General features: G+C 42.9%; 1 protein-coding gene across 5 annotated transcripts in view; it reads right to left on the reverse strand.

The window, feature by feature from the left end:
• AK4 (adenylate kinase 4) overlaps positions 1 to 17,244 on the reverse strand; it is a 77,955-nt gene that overhangs the window by 42,564 nt on the left and 18,147 nt on the right. The window contains exon 1 of one of the 5 annotated variants that reach the window (XM_037743109.1): positions 1,147 to 1,181. The exons of the other annotated variants lie outside the window; for them this stretch is intronic. The gene's annotated coding sequence lies outside the window, so the exon portion shown is untranslated. Of the gene's footprint in view, positions 1 to 1,146; positions 1,182 to 17,244 lie in introns of those variants that run through there. 5 annotated transcript variants of the gene reach the window in all.

The following is a 17,244-nucleotide window of genomic DNA, read 5'->3' on the forward strand; positions in this document are numbered from 1 at the left end:
GCAAAAGGCTGATTTTGGTCTTGAAATGAGAAGGAAAAAAAAGTACACTGTTCCCTTTGAGAATATAGGGTATGGTTAGTTTTGTGGTTTGAATACTCTTTAAATCCACTAAATACTCATTCAGCTGATATTTATTAAGCATCTATGTGCCAGGCCCTCTATCAATTTAGCATGAGGCCTGTTGCAGAGCTAAGAGTCTTAAACACCAGGATTGGGTACTGCTAATCCACCAAAAGCTTTCAAAAGCAAAAGTTTATGGAATTTTACTCTGTGTCAGGCAGAAAAATTAAACAGCCAGTAGTTATCACAAGGTATAGAGGCTCTTACGCTGCCAATAAAGTTCTACATAAATACATTGTGAAATAGGAATAGGCTATAGGTCACAAACTGAATGAAAGCATTCAAACATTCAATCTGCCAGCCAATTCACCTTTCACTACTGAAGAAGTTATCTCTAAAACACTAGTCCAGGGTTATAGAAAGCCAACCAGGTTACCTTAGTTTCTGGACACTGGAGACAAGAAGATTTGTTTTAATAAAAGTGGTGATTAACATCACAAAATAATGGACTTTAGTTAGGTAAAATCCATCAACTGGAATGAAAATTCTCTCAGGATCAAATCTCAACTACTAATACTTCAAGCAAAGGCAACTGAGGTTTGTTTTTTTTCTTTTATCTCAATGTCTTCTCTCTTTGTCACATGCTTTTCTTCAATAAGTAACCCAGGCAGGGCCGACAATGACAAGTGTGTTTTGTGACACAGGAAAACAAAAGTACATACCAGAAGTCAGCTGTCCAGTGACCTATGAGAGAGCTACTCCTGTATCACCCCAGATCATCACCTCTATTCCAAAGCCACTCCAATTACTCAGAACCACGGCTGAAAATTCTCTGAGCACACCACTTCTCCAACCAAAATTTTCTGCAAATTCTATGCACCAGGCACCACAGAAGGCACTAAAGACACAAACATGGTACCCTTGAACTGGGTGTGGTAGCTCACACCCGTAATCCCAACACTTTGAGAAGCCAAGACAAAAGTATCCCTTGAGGCCAGGAGTTCGAGACCAATCTGGGCAACATATTAATAGCAAGACCCCATCTCTATAAAAAATTTAAAATTAGCTAGGCATGGTGGCACATACCTGTAAGCCCAGGGACTCCAGAGACTGAAGTGGGAGGATCACTTGAGCCCAGGAGTTCCAGGGTGCAGCGGGCTATGACTGCACCACTGCACTCCAGCCTGGACGAAAGAGAAAAAATTAAAAATACACTGAGCAACTACTCTGTGCCCAACTGGCACAATTCCCTAAATATCAGAGAAACCACAAAGGGAGGGTGCATCAGAAGTTACCTGTGATCTTCTTCAGATTGCTTGACCAGACATCAAACAGATGACAACTTGGCCTATCACAACAAATTCAAGTTATAGGAATGGCTTCCTATCATTTATTGGCACAACCCAAAAATAAGAATAATAAAGGCTTAATTCTGGCCAGGCACAGTGGCTCACACTTGTAATCCCAGCACTTTGGGAGGCTGAGGCAGGCAGATCACCTGAGGTCAGGAGTTTGGGACCAGCCTGGTCAACAATGGCAAATCCCCGCCTCTGCTAAAAATACAAAAATTAGCTGGGCATGGTGATGCACACCTTTAGTACCAGCTACTCAGGAGGCTGAGGCAGAAGAATCACTTGAACCCGTGAGGCAGAGGTAGCAGTGAGCAGAGGTAGAGATCGCACCACTGCACTCCACCCTGGGCAACAGAGCAAGACTCTGTCTCAAAAAAAAAAGGGCTTCATTCTATATGTCTTTGTCTAAGGAGCCTGCTGATTTATATAAAAGTCTAACACAGACACAATTATAAAATACAATGTTGAGGGCACATTCATATATAGAAGTACATGGTAAAGCAAGAGAATAATTACCAGATTCAGGAGAGTGCTGGAGAGAGATGGAGAACGGAGCTACCGGGGCTTCAAGAGAAATGGTAACATTCTGCTTCTTAGGGGTGGTAGATACACAATTGTTATCCTTTACAATACCCACACACCCACACATCTGTATCCTCTTTTTGTTCTGACCATCTATAAAGAGAAGGCAAACTGGATACACAAGACAGAACTGAATGAATGTTCACAAAACAGCAAATTCCCAAGATGCCTGGCTAAGTCACCAGAAAGAGATAATTACTCAATGTTCTTTTCACTGTTCCAGCTAGAAAATGCTGAGTGAAAGACTCCTGTAAACGAGCTCAGTTCCCTTGTAAGACTGCTCTACCCTGAAGTATCAGGCTGTGTGTAAGGAAAAGAACCAGGAGAAACCTTGCTCACCCTGGTATCATCCCTTCACCAAAACATCACTAATAATGGCAGTGCACACACACGCATTTCAAGAGGGCTGGTCAAAAATGAACTGTATAGCTTTGTGATTCTTCAAATTGTAAGTTCTTTATCTCCCCACTTGTAAGAATATTTTGGCACTGAAGTAGTTATTTGCGGGAAAAATATAGTGAAGAAAAACTTCATTCTGTAAGTTATCCCTAACATGATTTTGATGAATCTCTTCCAGTAAGAAAATAAGCTTTAAAAAAAAAACAAAACAAACAAACAAAAAAAAACCTTGGTTAAAAAAAAATAGATGTCAAAGTCCTTTAGAGGAAGAAATTACAGAAGAAGCTCTTAAATTTAGGGCATTTTGCCACTTAACTGATTCATCTCAGACGTCCAGTATCCACCCTTCAATTGGTCTTTGTTCAAAGCTTGACTTTCTCTTCCTTCACACCAAAAATACAGTTTTAAATCACTCCCTGACACTTGCTATGGGTAACTATGAAGAAAACACCTCACCCTCCTGAGTAGCTGGGACCACAGGTACATGCCACCACGCCTAATTTTTGTATTTTTATTAGACATGGGTTTCACCATGTTGCTCAGGATGGTCTCGAACTCCTAAACTGAAGTGATCCGTCTGCCTCAGTCTTCCAAAGTGATGAGATTACAGACATGAACCACAGAGCCCAGCCCAAAGAAAATTCTGAATCCAGTATAACTGGTCAAGTACATACTCTTTAGAGCCCGACTGCCTGAGTTCAAATCCTGGCACCACTACTTATATTTGGTCACATAAGTTTTTGCCTAAGTCAAGTTTGTGCCTCAGTTTCCTCATCAATAAAATGGGAATTATATCACTTAGTGTTGTTTTGAAAGTTGTATGTGATTAATATAATATGTATAAAGGACTTGGAATGATGCAGCTTTGCAAATTTCATTCAAGAACATGGAGATACTAAGTATTTGTTTCTATGTGCCAAGGGTTGTTCTAGACCATTTCTTTTTTATTTTTGTTTTGGAGACAGGGTCTCACTCTGCCACCCAGGCTGAAGTGCAGTGGCATGATCACAGCTCACTGCAGCCTTGACCTCCCGGACTCAAGTGATCCTCCCGCCTCAGCCTCCAGAGAAGCTGAGACTACAGGCATATGCCACCACACCTGGCTACTTTTTTTTTCTTCTGTAGAGATGGGGGTGACATTATGTTGCCCAGCTTGGTCTCAAACTCTTGGGTTCAAGTGATCCTCCTGCCTGGGCCTCCCAAACTGCTGGGATTACAGGCATGAACAACCACACCTAGCTGACTCTAAATAGTTTATATACATGAACTCATCAAATGCTCACAAATATCTACGAAGTCTAAGATATGATTTTCCCTATTTCTTAGAAGAGGAAACTGAAACACAGAGAAATTAAGTAACTTGCCCAAAGTAACTGAGTTAATAAGTCACATGGCCTAGACTCAACTTCAAGCAGGTTGGCCCCAGTCCATTTTCTTAATCACTACTCACTGCCTCTCAATGTTTGTGAGCATTTCCTTGAACAGAAACGCTTTGCGTGTTAGCATATATGCTGCTGAAATATGAAGCTAGCACCTATATAAAAGGGACAGGTTCTTACCAAAGAACCGAGCTCCTGGCTGTAAGGAAATATCTGGTCCTGCTCTGTACAACCACTGCTTCCTTTAGGCACTGTTATCTCTAGCTAAAAACTTATACCAAGTGTTTCTATGTAGCTGCTTCCTACCAAACTATCGGCATCCTGTAATCCCATTCCTCCTCACCAGTCAGCTTCCTTTCCTCTCTCCCAGACCTTCTCCCTCCCCCAATCCATCCTAGACACCACTCCCAGAGAGAACTTCCAAAAACACAAGGCAGCACGTATATTGCTACCTCGCTCACAGCACAATGTGTTCCTTGGCTTGCAGGATGGCATGGATGAATACTCCTTAGGATAACATTCCAAGTCTCTCTGAACTGGCTACTATTGCTCAACCTCACCTCTCACCCTCATTTCCTTATCATTCATCCTTTGACCCTTGTCTGTACCAGGCACAGAGTCAAGTGTGACTATGGTTCCTACCCTCCAACAATCTACAGTCTCGTGGAGTAAAGACAGGACAGGATACAGAGGTGGACACCCCAATCTAACCTCAGGTCCAAAAGAAGCTTCCCACTCTGGAGTCGGGCTTCTGAAAGGCTAGCAAACGTTGCCTGGAAGAAACACCCTTCAGTTTGTGTGTTCCTCTCAGAGGCTTTCCCTGATTATTTTCTCCTATGTTACCTTGAGAGTTAATCCCCTCCTCTGTAATCCACCAGCACATGAGCTAAAGCTAGTCCATTCGGTGTCTGTATTACAGAGGTGTTCCCTCTGGGCAGAGGCAGCCCTGTGGGCCCCTAGCTGAGTAAACACACTGTGGCTCTGCACACATTTCAAGATGCTCATTTTTCCAGGCAGTCTCAGCTGTGTGCTGGGGAAACACAGCTTGGTGGGCAGAACCAGGTTGGACTGCAGGCCCCACACACCCCTCAGCCAGGTTCCTCCCCTACACAAGTCACAATTTGTGCAATCCTATGCAGTGGCCTTATACCTTTACCTGACATTTCACTCATCTTGTTGAACAGGCATTGCTACAAATTCTCCAGAGCAGATTATAATCCCCTTGAAGCCAGAGGCTATCTTAACAGTCATTGCGATGAAGAATTATAATATCTTTAAACTCTTCCACCTTCCCATCCACAGGGCCCTACAAATTATCAGATTATCTCACTACACCCTATAACATATCTTACTTATATACCGTTTATCCCGATAGCCACAGTCCTGGCTTTAAGGCAGTTAAGACTCAGAAAAGCCTTCTCAACAAATCAAACACCATGTGCAGCAATGTTTCGTTAAATGCTATCTTAAAGTCCGATTCTTTGGCAAGCCTTGAATAACTGAGTAAAATTACTGAATTAAGCAAAGCACTCTCTTACCTGTTTAGACTACCTCAGTGGACATCTGATGCATGTTGCCCTTGGTTCTCACAACTATTGCTTCAGTCTACACAAGTTGGTGCAGAAAGTTCATTACCACAGGTTGTGTTTGGATTCCAAGCCTGATCTCTTAACAAGAAAGGATCTGTTCCCACAAGTGGATGCTTGCTCTTCCTGAAGCTATCTGACATTCTTAAACACCCACAAAATGCATGAGTCAATTCTGAAAGACTTCTGAGATTAGGATTCCAAAGTATTCTCTGACAGAAGTAGCAGAAAATTAAGGAAACAATTTACCACTTTTAAGGTATAGCTACATGGAAGTCACCTCAAGGGAGGCTGCACCAGGCTCCACCAACAAAACCCAGCTGCTTCTCTTTGAGCCGACTCTTCTGGGTGTCTGTGTGACACAGATAAACTTTACCCTAAAAGTGTCCTAGTAAATCTTAAGCCAGCAGGATTTGTAAGTTGTTTCTAAAGAAGGTAACAAAGATAGGTTTACAACTTATTTAATATAATTTTTAAAACTTTGAAACCCATTTTGATTCCTTTAGACATTAGACTAATATCCTCGTGGCCTCAAGTCACTGATCACTGGTCTCTGAGGGAAAAAGAGACCTCACAAGGAATAAACCTGTCTTCAACACCTTTCCTTTGCCATTTAGTCTGCAATATTTAGCTCATGATTGTATAGCAGGACAAGCTGCAGATGAAACCACCTGGACACCCAGATTTAAAGGAAGTAGCTTTATGCGGCCAGGAGCATCGGCAGACTTGTGTCTCAAGAACCGAGCTCCCGGACAAAGAAAATCCTAGCCTTTTTAAAGGCTTACAGTTCTAGAAAGTACATGTGAGAGGGCTGTGATGGATGAAGTAGGTGTGGGGTAGCTGACCAGGTGGGGGGTTTGAGCAAAACTGAGCGAGAACAATCAAGGATGTTTCTCCACAGTATGCCTTTGATCCATGGACAGGAGTGTGATTAAGGGTAGGGGATTTAATCTTTAACCTCCAGGCCCGGCTGGTGGCAACAGCCAACCTTGCCATTGACCTCACGCCTGCTATGTCTCAACTTTTACTTCCTCCTCCTTTGAGACAAGAGACAGGAAAGAAGGGTCTCTTCCCTCAACAGAGGCAATTATTGTTGGTCTTCAACCATAGGATGTTGTAGCCAACATTATTCAAATCTGTGATCTGCACAATCGATTATCACCTAAGTCAAAAGCAGGTTGATAGTAAAAATGAGGCCGGGAATGGTGGTTCACACCTGTAATCCCAGCACTTAGGGAGGCTGAGGCAGGCAGATCACGAGGGCAGGAGTTGGAGACCAGCCTGGCCAACACGGTAAAACCCCATCTCTACTAAAAATATACGAGATGCTGAAGCAGGAGAATCACTTGAAACAGAAAGGCGGAGGTCTCATTGAGCCAAGATCACACCACTGCACTCCAGCCTGGGCAACAAGAGCTAAACTCCATCTCAAAAAAAAAAAAGTAAAAATGAAAAATTAACCTAGATTTGAGCTCTAAAGTACAAATGTGCATCTCTTAATCACTGTGAGATTAAATATAAAAAAATTGTAATGTGATTTCCTGACATCTGCTTTTTGTTTTGTTTTTTTTTTTTTGAGGTAGAGTTTCGCTGTTGTCCCCCAGGCTGGAGTGCAACCTCGGCTCACTGCAACCTCTGCCTCCTAGGTTCAAACAATTATCATGCCTCAACGTCCCGAGTAGCTGGAATTACAGGCATCTGCCAGTAGGCCCGGCTAATTTTTTATTTTTAGTAGAGATGGGGTTTCACCGTGCTGGCCAGGTCGATCTCAAACTCCTGACTTCAAGTGATCCACCTGCCTCAGCCTCCCAAAGTGCTAGGATTACAGGCATGAGCCATCTCGCCTGGCCTGACATCTGCATTTATCAAGGAACAACACCTTTTTAAAAACACTGTAACACTGGAATGGCTCCATGCTGAGGCAATTACTACTGCCAGGCTGGGAATCAGGAGTCCCAGCTCTTAGTTCTGCTTTCAACTCACTGTCCACAGGACTCTAAACACAGCAATGTATTTCAGTTACCGTGGCCTCAAGTTTCCTCACCTGCAAGAGGGGGGCAGACCGTTCGACCTCTGCTATCTCTGTGGTGGCATTTCAGTTCCCTGCATCTGACCTTGAGCCCTTGTGTGAAGGGTAGAGGACTAGCCTCCCCACACTAGCTTCCCTTAAACCACAGAGGTTCTATCTCTGTGATGAGGACGGGACTTTGCAGACTGCAGAGAGTCTCCAGCATACATGGGCAGTGAAAGCAAGTGATCATTATGCCCATTCTAAATGTGAGGGGTGGAGTCAGGATCGGAACTCAGGCGTGAATCATCAGTGTTCTTTCTACCATACCTTCCCTAGAACACTTCCTGAGAATAAGGGGAAAAGCTTCGTTAGGCCTCTTCACTCTTCTCTCTAGCCAGACTGGGTATTTATATTTACTTAGTCTAATTTTGTACCCAGGGTCCAGAAATGTGTTGGCAGTGGGTATGTTTCTATAATAGCCAAGATAAAAAGATGCATGGACCACAGCCATGACTTTGGGTAGGGGAGGGGCTGGCATTACTGAAAACGAAGGTGATCCGATCTCTAAGCACAAAGGATATCCAGCCAATTCTTTCTCCTTAGGCTTTCTCACTCCGCCAGCAGATCAATTATTATTTGACCCTTCATATTGATTCAAAGAACAGAACAGCACAGTAATCTTCTTTTAAAACTAAGTAAGCCATGAAAGTAAAAGATACTAGAGCTTCATAAGCCAAAAAATTTTGGACGTCCTATGTCAAGAGCATTTTCTTGGCCCAGGATAGGAACACATGCATTTATAAACACACCATGAACATCTGGTGTAATACCACATGCGGCTTTATATAAGCAGCAGAGGAGAAAAGCAGATTGGGATGAATGCAACAGAAGTTGGGCAAGGGAGCAAATAGGAAAAGGCAAGTAATCCAAAAGCTTTGCCAAAATTATAGAAGTTTTAAACCCAGAATGTTTAACCGTATCCTCAAGCTCCTGTTCTGCAAATCTGCCTTGGGATCCACCATACCAGGCACTTTCAGCCCTAAGGAGCAGGATTACATTGGAAATCTCACAGGCCCTCCGGATTTTCTTCCTCTGTAAAAACCTCAGAACAGCTTCCCTGTAACCTGAGCACAGCCCAAGTACTAGCTGCATTCGGAGGATAAGAAGGAATGTCACTTTTAAAGCAACACAAATAGTAATTTCTTGCCATTGCACAAGACCCAGAGTGTGAATCTATCCGGCTGTGCCGTGCACCTTGTCGGCTGCCTCCCTGAGCAGGATCTTGGCTGCAGCTCAGCAGAAGCAAGGCTGCTCTTCTCCGGTGCCATCTGCTCACACAGGATGGATTGCTACTGCTGCCCATGAGAGTCTTCCCTGTCTCTCTCTCTGTAGTAACTCTGGCAATGCCCTTTTGGAGAATGACAGCAAGGGCTCTAAAAATGTGTGCTGCTCAGCAGCCTCCCGAAGGGAAATGGGAGGAGGGAGAGAGCTGATGCAGACACTCTTCTGCCAGGGCCTCCTCAGCTCTCAGTGAGTTCAAGCAGTCCACTCAGTGGGCAAACATGCAATCATCCTTCAACAGCCAGCAAGAACAATAATGATACCAGTGGCAACAGTAACGAAACACTTATGAAGTACTGGACCCCGGGTTCTCAAATTAAGGTCATGACCACTGTTTTGGTTGTTTAAAATAAAAAGTGTTTTGCACACAAAAAGATAAAATACTATAAATTCTTAAAGTGTGTCTCATTTAATTGCAGGGTTAAGCTAATTCCTACTGTGGAGCACATTAAAAATAAACATCCGTAAAAATTTAAAATAGAAAAAAATAAATAAGCAAATATTGGGCCAAGTCTTTTTATAATCCCTTGTATGCATTCTCAGTTAATTCTTACAACCACCATATGAAGTAGTACCATTATTATTCTTGGTTTGTGGTTGAAGAAATAGAAAGTGTTTGAGTAACTTGCCTGGCTGGCTTCCCAGGCAATGTGGTTCCAAAGCCTGAACTTTTAACACATGCCCTACAGCAGTGGCTCCCTAGATCCTGTGTCCAAAGCCTTCCCTCACTTCCTCCAGCAATTTCTCTCACACTGTAATTCTTTGTTCAACCATCTTCCCCTTTCCCCTTCTGAACAGAGAACACCTCAAGGGCAGGTCTTGTTGAGCTGAGTGACTTAAAGGATCAGGGAGCAAAGGACCCCATCAGTATATTTTAAATTAAGTGAGTAAACAAAGAATGAAAAAGGAAAAAAGAAACCAAATTGTAGCCAAGGGGGAAAAAAAAAAAAAAACAACTTTGAAACTTGAGGGTCTTTGTCAAAGGGAAATTCAGTCTCTGAATTTAAGAAAGAAAATTTTAAAAACTCAGTCCCTGAATTAAGAGAGTTCCAGCCAGGAGCAGTGGCTCGCATCTGTAATCCCAGCACTTTGGGAGGCTGAGGCAGGCGGATCATGATGTCAAGAGATGGAGACCATCCTGGCCAACATGGTGAAACGCCACCTTTAATAAAAATACAAAAATTAGCTGGGCAAGGTGGCGCATCCCTGTAGTCCCAGCTACTCGGGAGCCTGAGGCAGGAGGATAGCTTGAGCCCAGGAAGTGGAGGCTGCAGTGAGCTGAGATAACGCCACTGTACTCTAGCCTGGCGACAGAGCAAGACACCCGTCTAAAAAAAAAAAAACATAGAAAGACTTCCTTGTGTTCTTAAAGAGACTTAGGGAAAATAAACTTCATCTAAAAATTTAATCAGGTTAAATTTTGACCTGTTAAATTTGACACTAGAGTGTCAAAATATCTGCCTATGCTTTGTTCTGAGCCCTTCATTCAGAAAAAAGAATTTAATGAGTTTTTGGATCAACAAAGGTAAGGCTAGGGTTTATTTTGTGGTTTGAGGGTGAAGAGGGAAACTTCTGGATTAGAAAGCCAAATCCTTCTGGTATGGGAGGATTGAAAGCTGGGAGATAGAGCAGAGTCTCAAGAAGGGAAATGAGCAAGAAATCAATCAGCTAAACCTAAGCCAGAAGAGGGGCAGGCATGGCTGAAGGGGTGTGTGGGAATGGCAGATAGGTTTTTAGGACACTGGTGTCTAACAGGCCATGTCAAGTTGTTTGTGCCAGACTCTACTCTCCATCACTCCAAACCTTAATAAAGCCACCTTACATAAATCGTCTTTTTTTTCTTTTTTGAGACAGTGTCTCGCTTTATTGCCCAGACCAGAGTGCAGTGGTGCGATCTTGCCACACTGCATCCTCGACTTCTGGGATTCAGGGGATCCTGCTACCTCAGTCTCCTACATAGCTGGTACTACAGGTATGCGCCACCACGCCTGGCTAATTTTTTTTGTATTTTGTAGAGACGGGGTTCCACCATGCTGCCCAGGCTATCTTGAACTCCTGAGCACAAGCGATCTGCCCACCTTGGCCTCCCAAAGTGTTGGGATTACAGGTCTGAGTAGTGCTTTGGGAGAAGGAAAGAATAAGGGTTGAGTCCAATACAGGATGAAGTCATACAGAAAGGGGAGCCTTTCCAAGGAAAGACTGAAATGCAGAAGTGAGAAATTCCAGAGAAGCATGCAATCTGAGGAAGAGGTGACCAGGGAGAATACCCAGTACTAGAGATGTGGTGTAGAGGGCTGTGAAGCCAGCGAGTAAACGATGAGGGCCCGAGTCTTTCTAATTCGGCAGATAAAGCTGAAAGACAGGGACAGCTGATTTGCTAAGTGAGAAAATTGTGTGTTAACTCTGTGGTGCAAGCCAAATGCCACAGACTGTTACCCAGGGTAACCAATCAACCCCCACCATGAGAACACATCCACTCCCACGTGGTGCAGCCACTATCACATCACACATCATAATGATTCAACACTGACAACCAAGATTTGTGATTCAAAAATGTCTTGCTAGGCCAGGCATGGTGGCTCACGCCTGTAATCCCAGCAGTTTGGGAATCCAAGACAAGTGGATCACTTGAGGTCTGGAGTTCGAGACTAGCTGGCCAACATGGTGAAACCCATCTCTACTAAAAATACAAAAATTAGCCAGGTGTGGTGGTGCATGCCTGTAATCCCAGCTACTCCAGAGGCTGAGACAGGAGAATCGCTTGAACTCAGAAGGCGGAGGTTGCAGTGAGCAGAGATTGTGCCATCCAACCTGGCCACAGAGTGAGAGTTCACCCCAAAAAAGAAATAAATAAATAAAATAATAGAAAGTAGAAATAGTGAATAGGAAAAGAAGAAAGCATTGGATTTCATCTTGCAACTCTGGAAGTCTTACTCTACTAATTAATCTAAAAATGAGCTGATAAAATTACCTAATAGGAAACTTCAAACTCTGCCAGATTGCTTTCTGGGTAGGATAATCTATTCCCACAGTTGTCTCTATTCCAATATGAGTGCCTGGATATCTAAGGGTGTTTCTGTCATAAATCAAACTCCCTATAGTGCATCAGCCTCTTGATTTCCATCCATAAGATATCCAAATCTCTGCATCTCATTCGATTCCATATTGCTATTCCAAATAGCACATTCATGAAATTGAATGCTCCACCAGATATACTAATTTTAGAGTCACTTTAAAATTGTCACACTTTCTCCATCGCCAAATAAAAGGAGGAAAACAAAGCAGGCATATATAATTCAGCAGCTGCCACATCTGCTCTCTAAAAACTGGTACAAAGAAGGTGACATATTCGGGAGAAGAATCTCCACTCCCTCTTTTTGTTTTTATTTAACACTAAACCAGAAGATACCTATAGTCTTTAAAGATAATCAAACTGGTACAGTAGAGCTACTTCACCAAGGCAGCAATGTCTGGTATCAGTCAACAAACAAAAGTTACATTTTAAACTCATTCCACTTGCCAAATATATATTATATATTTTTGAGATGGAGTGCCACTCTGTTGCTCAGGTTGGAGTGCAACGGCACAATCTTGGCTCACTTTAACCTCTGCCGTCTGGGTTCAAACAATTCTCATGCCTCAGCCTCCCAAGTAAGCTGGGATTACAGGCACCCGCCATCACACCCAGCTAATTTTTTGTACTTTTTAGTAGAGATGGGGTTGTACCATGTTGGCCAGTCTGGTCTTGAACTCCTAACCTCAAGTGATCCACCCACTTCAGCCTCCCAAAGTGCTGGGATTACAGGCATGAGCCACCACACCCAGCCGTAAGTATATAATTAGATTCCACTTCTTTGCAACTTAAAAACATGACAATCTTCAGATAAATTTAAATGTAATAAAAGCCAACGATAGCTGCTATGATGATTATCAGTCTATTCAGCCCTATGTATTTTAAACAAAGCATCAACAACATTTGGTTTATGTGACCTTTTAAGAGAAAGTATTTCTACAACTTTGTGCAGAAAGAAACATGGGATAAGTCTATATCTGGGAAAAAAAAAAAAAAATCCCTGTAATTACAACTGTAAGCCCAGCACTTTGGGAGACTGAGGCAAGCAGATTGCTTGAGCCCAGGAGCTCCAGACCAGCCTGGGCAATATAGGAAGACCCTGTATATACAAAAAAAAAAAAAAAATGAGCCAAGCATGGTGGCATGTGCCTGTAGTCCCAGCTACTCAGGAGGCTGAGGTTGGAGGACCTCTTGAGTGATAGGTAGAGGCAGCAGTAAGTGGTGATCGCACCACAGCACTCCAACCTGGGTGGCAAAGTGGGACCTTGTCTTGTTTAAAAAAAAAAAAAGAAGAAGAAGAGGAAGAAAAGTCAGACCAATAATTATGACAAAAATTACACTCTAACAAGGAGCTGCCTAGCCTGAAATCCTCAAGAGAGGGCTGCTTTGACTTGTATCACACTTGGACTATCAAGAACAAAGCTTTAAATAGTTGATTCTGCAAAATTTTTTTTCCTTTCACTAGTCACTAACCATGTGACAGGTTTCTAAGATATAACTAAAGGCAAGGAACAGAACCAGCATTACAGGAAGATCCTATCATCATAATTTAACTTCCAGAAACACCACAGTGAGTTCCTGGCTCCCATCACTTAGAACATCTCACGCCGACTAACAGCAGTTCCAGCTAGAGCTCAGCCACCATCTGTGGCTGTCTTTCACAATCTCAGCCATTAAGGAAAAGCAGTGTTTCAAACATGCTGTTTGGTTTGGCTAGGCTCCTCTACGCATAAACTAAGTGCACACATTTTTCATTTTCTGGGATCTGAGCTCCAGCAGTGTTAGAAACATGACATTCAAATCACCATTTAATATTAGAAAAGAAAGAACGACATCCTCTAATATCTTAAAACTGATCTTAGTTATGAGATTCGGATTGGCACTCTGAGAAAACTTAACAGAAAATATCTTGGGGGTGGGGCCTTTCCATGAGGCATGAAAATTCCTTTCCTCTACAAAACTAACCCTAGAGTAATCACTACTAACAATAAATACCAATACACTGGCCTCACCCCTCGGGTGAGGGAGTGAGGGACTATGAGCAAAAAATTGAAGAGGGGGCGCGCGCGCGCGCGCACACACACACACACAAACCAAACAACCAATGATCAAGAAAAAATAATACTTTAATCCAATATTTTAAACATGCCCAAAAAATCCGTGATTAAAAAAACAACAAAAAGTTTAAATAAAAATAGGATCTGACCCTACATTTGCCCGACTTAGTCTTACTTCACCCTTGTACTGACCAGACCAGATCTGGAATTTATTTGAAATTTTGAGATGTTATTCATTTTATAACATTAAACTATTATTTAACTTGATTACTGAGTGTTTTTGGTGCCTCCTTAAGCTTTTCACTGGAAGACTGCCTCAGCCTCACTCCCCTTGCCCTGTGCCTAGCCTCACTCCACTTGCCCTGTGCCCAGCCTCACTCCCCTTGCTCTGTGCCCAGCCTCGCTTCCCTGGCCCTGTCAATATGCATGAAGCTGTGTAATACTAGAAAACCCTGTGCATTAGCTCTACCATTGCTCTCATTCACAAATGAGTAAACACAAAAACACTGGCTACTCTGCCCAAGGTCATAGAGCTAGGGTGGTCAAATGAGGATTCCAAATCCAGAGCCTACACTCTTAAATACAACCACTACCTCTCTGAGCTTTGCATCGCTAAGTTATTTGGCACAAATCAATACAGTTCTGGATTTTAGAAAATCCAGATATATGGAAACAATCCAAATAAACTATAATTAAAGATAATTTGGAGAAATTCAGTCATGAGTTGTTCATTGCTGAACAATAATCCTGCACTATTTAGGCTAATCGTGTTCTTTTTTTTTTTTTTTTTTGACAGAGTCTCATTCTGCCAACCAGGCTGGAGGGCAGTGGTGCAATCATAGCTCACTGTATAACTCCTGGTTTCAAGCAATCCTCATATCTCAGCTGCCCTAGTAGCTGGCACTACAGGGATACATCACCATAGTCAGCTAATTTTTTTTTTATTTTTGTAGAGGCAAGGTCGTACTATGTTGCCCAAGCTGGTCTCAGAAGTCCTGGCTTCACGTGGTTCTCCCACTTCAGGCTGCCACAGAGCTAGGATTACAGTCATGGGCCACTACACCTAGGCTAAGTGTTATTTCCACCATGCTCCCAGTACTTTTTTCCTGCCATTAATTTTAGACAGCCATGTTATTCTTCAGCATAAGCCAAAGGAGAAAATCTCTTCTGGCCTGACTCAAAGGACAGGATTATAGATTTGAGTAGCCTGGAGTAGCTGGTATCTGTGCTTTGGTTCTGAGATGGTCCCGGTATACACCCTCAAATACTGTAGGTAGGCTTTTAGGAGGCTGAGCTAGAGTGTGCCCTACAGGACAATGTTCAGAAGTACTTCCCAAATAATGTGTTTATTTAGAAAGAGAATAGAATATGGAGAGCAGGCCCGTTGTGGTGGCTCATGCCTGTAATTCCAGCACTTTGGGACCCCAAGGGGGAGGATCACTTGAGGCCAGGAGTTCAAGACCCACCTAGGCAACATAACAGAGACCCTTATCTTTACAAAAACAAACAAAAAGATCTGCATGACCAGGCACAGTGGCTTATGCCTATAATCCCAGCACTTTGGGAGGCCAAAGCAGGTGGATCACCTGAGGTCAGGAGTTCGAGACTAGCCTAACCAACATGGCTGGGCATGGTGGCACATGCCTGCAATCCCAGCTACTTGGGAGGCTGAGGCAGGGGAATTGCTTGAACCCGGGAGGCACAAGTTGCAGTGAGCTGAGATCTCACCATTGCACTCCAGCCTGGGCAACAAGAGCGAAACTTAGTCTCAAAACAAGAATATGCAGAGTTACCTGCTAAAGCTACGGTGGTTAGTGGTGGCCATGGCAGTTTAAAAGGGTCCTGGTGAACGGCTGGAAAATAATCTAGAAATGATATGGGAAGAATGGTAGAGAGAACTGGGGCTATTTTTCTCGGGGGAAAAAAAGACAACTTAAGTCAGAGAAGTGGTGCCTAGCAACTATTTTCAATGATCTGAAGAGCTAGTGGATTTAATTTATGTGACAACAAAAGACTGAAGTTGGACAAATGGATGACAGTTTATGGATGACAGTCTCAAGGAGCTGGCTTTCATCTCGGTATAAGGGGAAAAACCTTCCAACAATTAGACCTGTCCAGCAATGAAAGAGCCTGTTTCCAGAGGCGAGTTAGCTGTCAGCTGCTATAGACGGGATCCAGCACAGAATAGCCACTTGGACAGAATGACTTAAAATCCCTTCCAATTCTAAGACATGAAGAAATGGAACAAATAATTTAAATTAACACATTCATTGTTATGCATAGTGTTTAGTCTCTAAGAACCCTAGAAAACCAAAACAGAACTCTGAGCTCCACGGAAAGGAGATTTTGCATTTTTTTTCTTGCTCCAAGCTAGATCCTTGATTTGTTTTAAAAACTAAGCCATAAAGTAATACAAGTTAAAAAAAAAAATCTATCTTCCTTTTGGAAAAACTAAATTATGTCCTGAAACAGTATTTACAGTTACCATTTAAGAAAACTGGGAAACTGTACTCACATATGCAATCAATATTTTATAGCTCTCTTGTAAACTACATTGGCTATTCTATCAGAGTCATGTGGAAGAAAAAATATAGAAGCAGTTGAGTTCAAAAAACAAAGCAGACCAGAAGTTGAATCAGATATATCAGCAACCCAGCACATTAAAAGACCCTGAAAAAAATCCATCCAATTAGACATACAGGAAAACTTAGAAAACTGCCCCTCTTAACGATGACCTAATTTGTTTCTGTTTTTGTTTTTTGAGACAGAGTCTTGCTCTGTCGCCCAGGCTGGAGTGCAGTGGTGTGATCTAGGCTCACTGCAACTTACGCCTTTCGGGTTCAAGTGATTCTCCTGTCTCAGCCTCCTGAGTAGCTGGGACTACAAGGCCAGTAGCTCAGAATACAGGCACATGCCACCACACCTGGCTGATTTTTGTATTTTTAGCAGGGAGTCTTTTTGTATTTGTGGAGGTTTCACCATGTTGGCCAGCCTGGTCTCGAACTCTTGACCTCAAGTGATCTGCCCACCTTGGCTTCCCAAAGTGCTGGGATTACAGGAGTGAGCCATCGTACCCAACCAAGCTGACACAATTTTTAAAAAGCATGTATGGCCAGGCCCTGTGGCTCACACCTGTAATCCCAACACTGTGGGAGGCCAAGGTGGGAGAACTGCTTGAGTCCAGAATTCAAGACCAGCCTGGGCAACACAGCGAGACTCCATCTTCAAAAGAACTTTAAAACTAGCTGTGTGATGTTGAGCAACTGTAGTCCCAGCTACTTGGGAAGCTGAGGTGGGAGGATTACTGGAGTCTGGAAGGCTGAATCTGCAGTGAGCCATGATCACACGACTGTACTCCAGCCTAGGAAACAAAGAAGACTGGTTTTTTTTTTTTTTTTTTTTTT

Source organism: Cebus imitator, unplaced genomic scaffold (assembly GCF_001604975.1).
Source record: "Cebus imitator isolate Cc_AM_T3 unplaced genomic scaffold, Cebus_imitator-1.0 Scaffold135, whole genome shotgun sequence".
Taxonomy (NCBI): domain Eukaryota; kingdom Metazoa; phylum Chordata; class Mammalia; order Primates; family Cebidae; genus Cebus; species Cebus imitator.